Below are 6,000 nucleotides of genomic sequence, written 5' to 3' on the forward strand. Positions count from 1 at the left end.
GAGCCAGCGTGGTGTAGTGGTTAAGAGCGGTGGTTTGGAGCGAGGGACTTTGATCTGGAGAACTGGGTTTGATTCCCCACTCCTCCAAATGAGCGGTGGAGGCTAATCTGGTGTTTCCCCACTCCAACACACAGAGCCAGCTGGGTGACCTTGGGCAAGTCACACTCTCTCATTTTGTTAGTTTTAGCCCAGTTTTCCAGCCTGTAAAGATCATCCTTAATTTTGATTCTGTCTTGTACTGTATTTGCTATCCTTCCCAATATAGTAGCAGATTTAATGAGCATGTCCTCTATTCCTTCATCCAAGTCATTTATAAAGAAGTTGAACAACACAAGGCCCAGGACAGATCCCTGAGGCACTCCACTTGTCACTCCTCTCCAAGAGAATGAGGAACCCTTAGCAAGCACTCTTGGGGTGTAGTCTGTCAACCAATTAAAAATCCATCTAATAGTAGTAGGATCCAAACCACGTTTTACCAACTTGTCAACATGTGGAGCTAGGGTTGCCAGCTCCTGGTTGGGAAATACCTGGAGATTTTGGGGTTGGAGCCTGAGGAGGATGGAGTTTGGGTAGAAGAGGGACTTCAATGCAGTATAATATTGGCCATTTTCTCCAGATGAACTGTTCTGTTGCCTGGAGATCAGTTGTAATTTTAGGAGATCTCCAGGCACCACATGGGGGGTTGGCAACCCTATGTGAAACATTATCAAAAGATAAAGTATGTCCACAGCATTCCCCTGATCCAATGAAGTAGTAACTCTCTCAAAAAAAGAAAATAAGGTTAGTCTGACATGACTTGTTCTTGAGGAACCTGTGTTGGCTCTTAGTAATCACAGCCATCTTTTCTAAATGCTCAAGGACTGATTGTTTGATGATTTGTTCTAAAACCTTACCAAATACAGATATCAAGCTGACAAGTTGGTAGTTACCTGGATCCTCCTTTTCCCCCTTCTTGATGGTAGGGACATTTTCCCTCCTCCTGTCTTCTGGTAGCTCACCTGTTCTCCAGAAATATGTGGACTCAGATTAAAACCTTGGCTTCAGTTATTGAGGATTATTTTCACCACAGCCATGAAGATTAAGTTTACATACATGGCTTCATTTTAAAATGTGCCTACATAAATCCAAAACACTTCTTTCACAGGGATTTTATTTAATATTAATATTTTGGTAACTAGTGTTAGATTTCCTTAATTGGCCCATTAAGACAGAATCCTTTTAATAGAAACTCTGCCAAGGAACAGAGGCTTTCCTCAGCACTGTGCCAAGTGGAAGAGAAAAAAGAAATGTTTGCCAAGCTAGTCTTAAGCACACATGCTTAAAAATACAATTGAAAAGATTTCAGTGCATCTTACTTGCATGCTTTTCTTTTGGTAGGATGGCAGCCATAGATGTTCAAAACAAGAAATTTTGATCCTACTTGGAGTTTTAAAAGGTCAGAGATGCAAATTTCTAGTGTCATCACAGATATGAACTCTACAAGGATCACTGTGCAGGCCAAATGGGAAGACTTTTAGTAGGGTTTCCAACCTCCAGATACTAGCTGGAGATCTCCTGCTATTACAACTGATCTCCAGCCTGATCTCTATTGGTTGGATGACCGCTTTGTCAATTAGACTCTATGGCATTGAAGTCCCTCCCCTCCCCAAACTCCACCCTCATCAGGCTCCACCCCAAAAACCTCTTGCTGGTGGTGAAGACGGACCTGGCAACCCTAACCCTTAGAGGTAGGTCCCACTCCAAAAGAGAGTAACAGAGCAGTAATCCCTGCTTGTGATAGGTGGATTCAATGGGCAAACATTTCTGGCATCTAAGCCACAGTGCCAAGGTTCTCAGTGCCCACTAGTCCAGTTACCTCTGACTATGACTTTTACTGTGGTAGCTCTATTAGCATTTGACGATATAGAAAAACCCTGGCATCTGGGATGCTTTCATTCCCTGCCATCTGTGTAATCAGTTTCTTATTCTGTCTGATACCAATTTGTTCATCTGAGAAGCAAGAATGAGCTCACTGCCCTGCAATTGGAAGATAAGAAAAAATATTACATATTAAGGAGCGATTAAAAACTTGAGGGACACATGACTTTGGATGCTGTGCTTTTATCCTTTGCACTTATGCTCACATTCCTTTAAATAATTTTTTTAAGTATGTCTGTGCCAAACCTAAACCTTTTATGTTGGAACAAATGTTCACCCAGAAAAGCTTCCCACTTTGCTACCAAGGTTCAAGCAGGAACAGTCGAAATAACGGGACTTCCTTTTTTAAAGTGGGCTCTTTAAAGAGGCTTACTTCTGGCAACTGCACCTCCTTGGAAAGGCTATATGATCTGTACAGAGAATATGCATCACCTAATCGTTGCCAGCAAGAAACTGTCCAATCCACCCAGTTCCTAAATGGCCCCATTATGGGGATTGTTTGATCCAAAAGCAACTGACTAACTAACACAACTATGCATAAAGCATCACACGTTGGTTTTTGCATATGTGCAGCCATGTTGCCATCCCCATTCCTACTTGGAGTTTTAAAAGGCTGAACATTTTGATTGACATAAGGATTTTAGTATACGTATAGTCCTTGTACCCAGTGATTTCTTGTGGATGTGTATATCACTGTACATGCAATAGCTATTTCAGAATCAATTTAGATTCCATTCATTTGAAAGTATGGATATTTGTTAGTTTTTTAAGTGTGATACATGTGAGACCTATATGTTTGAGCAGAAATTAGAATGACTGTATTGAACTGAATGACTGAATTGAATTGCTTCTAACAGAGCAATCCTGAGGTGCCCCTGTGTTGCGTTGGTCAGCCTCAGCACAGCTATGGCATTGCTGGTCTGGTCTCTACAGAGTTTAGTTATATGGCAGGAAAATATTGGGTTTTTATGGCTTTCTTTGGGTGCGATTGTGTTAGTGTCCCCAGGAACAGCACCGCTGCATTCTTTGGGGTTGTTGTGGTGAGACAGTGGGGTTCTGATGAACCAGGCAGCCAGAACCAAGCCAAACACCCATCACAGCCCTGGGGCAGAGAGAGGTGGGCCAGGGAGGCTATCCTATTGTCAGCAGCACCCCCCCACACACACACACACACATTGCCAACTTCCAGGTACTAGCTGGAGATCTCCCACTATTACAACTGATCTCCAGCTGATAGAGATCAGTTCACCTGGAGAAAATGACTGCTTTGGCATTTGAACTCTATGGCATTGAAGTCCCTCCCCTTCCCAAACCCCACCTTCTTCAGGCTCCTCCCCAAAATCCTCCAGGTATTTCCCAACCTGGAGCTGGCAAACCTACATACAACCTTAATGGGACCAAGTTCACTCGCAAGACCCTGGGCACCTGACAGCGATGCAGGGGACCAAGCTTCCCCTCCCTGCCTCCCCAGCCACAATCCACACAGAGCACAGGGCCCCCAAACCCCAGAAGGGGAAGGGGGGTGTCATGAGCAATATGAGCAGTAGCTGGTGCCTTCCATTCACCCATTGGAACATTTTGAACTAAGCCCCGTCTTTCTGCATAGTGCTCCCTCCTTCCTTGCATGGTGCTCCCTTCTGCTTCAGCCAGGCATGCAACATATCCACTTAATGCCAGTGCTCTATGTTTGGGTGGCACTGCAATGGCAGAGAAGGCACCAGGCTTGCTGATATTGGGCATACATGGATTGCTTCTGCCTGGACAAGGCGGCCATCCAAGTCTTGCACAAAGAGCTTGGGCCAGCTTTCCAATGCCAAGCTCCTGCCCCCACATTCCAATTCTGTCCTACAGAATGTCCCGCTGTCCCTCTCATGTTCCCCATCACCGGAGCTTTCCAAGGGGACATGGCTGAGGTCTTGGAGGTATCCCAGACTTCAGAAAGCTGCTATCTGCACAGCTTCCTGATTCCATGCTGGCCAACCTAAAGGAGCATGTGCGCTTCCCAGAAGAGCATGTGCTTTTCACAGAAGAGACGGAGCTTGCACCCATCTGGCAACATAGACTTTAGACCTAGGAGTTTCCATGTTCCATGAAAAACAAATATTCTGCTTCAACAGTTTTGTTTCTGCTGGCAAAGGATATCTGCAGAAGGAGAGTTTTTTAAAGCATCGAGCCAGTCTGGCTAAGGAACAGGGTCATGGAAGGATCCATACATCCTTATGAATGGCTGATTCCTCTACGGGCAATTCTGGCTACCCACCTCATGAAGGTTGGTAAAGTATATAGGTTTACACCACAGTTCCAAATACATCTAAGTTATAGTAGGCCTTTCTAATTTTAAAGAAACTTCTTTTGTGCATTAGGATTTATAGAATGTTTATTTTAAACATTTTGTAAATGAAAATGGGTATAAGCATGAATTTATTTATGTTGGTCTGTCAGACATGTATGCCAGAAAATATGTACACTAGCATAAAAAAGTAAGAAAAATATATTTCAGTATGCAATTTCTAGCATAAAACACAATAAAATATTTATATGGAGCAAACATAAATATCAACTGTATAAATTAATAACCATTTAATCAGTTTCAAACGCAAATACAGATACACAGCACATAATTCCAGCACACAGAGACAATTACACTTTTTTGTTGGATTTAAAAAACATTATTCTCCAGGGGAAGCAATTATAACTGTGTCACTTGCTAAATGTAATTTATGATAATATTTATCCACTTTAACAGAAACCTTCAGTGAAAAATATTTATATTACAAATCAAGTTAAAATGTGTATTAACAAAATGAAACAGCCAGAATAATTATCTGATGAATTTTGCAGTACTTTACATTTGGAATGAATAATTTAAAATCACTGGGTAGGCAATGTCAAACATATGATGTTTTCAAATATGCATGTCTTTGATAATATTTAAAATTTTAAGTGATCTTGTGACTACATAAACAAATGCCATCTTGTAATTTTAGTTAGTCTTTTTTCAGGGAAGATAATGTTATGGGTAGGTTCATATTTCTGTCATGATTTCAGATTTCCTAGACAGTTTTGGGTATTTACTTTTGGAATTTCAGTGCAGGCTCAGAAGAGAACAACTGGATTTTTGTTAGCACTGATTCAGACAGTCAGATACTAGAAAGCTACGAGTAACAGTGTGGAAGAATTAATACCCAAGACCACTCCATAATTAGATCCCTCTTCCTTGTTGCAATTTCTGCAAGGTTGTGGACATATTTTTCAGCCATTGTATCACAAGGGATAAGAGAATTACCCAAAAGAACATAAGAAAAGCCATGCTGGATCAGACCAAGGCCCATCAAGTCCAGCAGTTAGGTAACACAGTGGCCGACCAGGTGCTTCTAGGAAACCCACAAACCAGATGACTGCAGCAGCATTATCCTATCTGTGTTCCAGGGCACCTAATATAATAGTCATGTTCCTCGGATACTAGAGAGAATAGGTATGCATTATGACTAGTATTGATTTTGACTAGTAGTCATGGATAGTTTACTGCACTTGCATTATATGCATTGTGTAATTGTTATATATGGTGTTTATACACACAATGTGGAAATCATGTAAAATCATGATTTATTGATGCACAAATGACTCAAAAACGGGAGGAAATGGTTGAAGGAAACAGAAAATTGCCTGAAAATAAAGAATTATGTGTTTGAAATAAAAAGGTGGGAATTGGGGGCTGAAACACCAGAAGTAAGAAGTTTAAAACTATTCCACCCTGTCACCACTGAGAAGTGGTTCCTGTAAGTTAAGATATGCCAGCTGAGCTACTGTGTATGTACTCTATGTGGCTGTGTTCCCTGTTTGAAGTTCTTATTTATATTCGTTATACATAATGTTCAAGGATGATTATCCTCTTAAAAAATTTAGAGGCAATGTATTTTGCTTCAAGAATTCTTCCATTATTTGCAGCAACTTAAAGTGTGTTGTTCATTCCTTTAATGGTTTGCCTGATGCCCACAATATCACTGCTGAATAAAAGAAAACAGAGATGGGCCTCAAAACAGCACTCATATCCCTCACTGTGTCTGCATTTTGATGTGTGCT

The sequence above is a fragment of the Euleptes europaea genome, chromosome 12, assembly GCF_029931775.1.
Source record: "Euleptes europaea isolate rEulEur1 chromosome 12, rEulEur1.hap1, whole genome shotgun sequence".
Taxonomy (NCBI): domain Eukaryota; kingdom Metazoa; phylum Chordata; class Lepidosauria; order Squamata; family Sphaerodactylidae; genus Euleptes; species Euleptes europaea.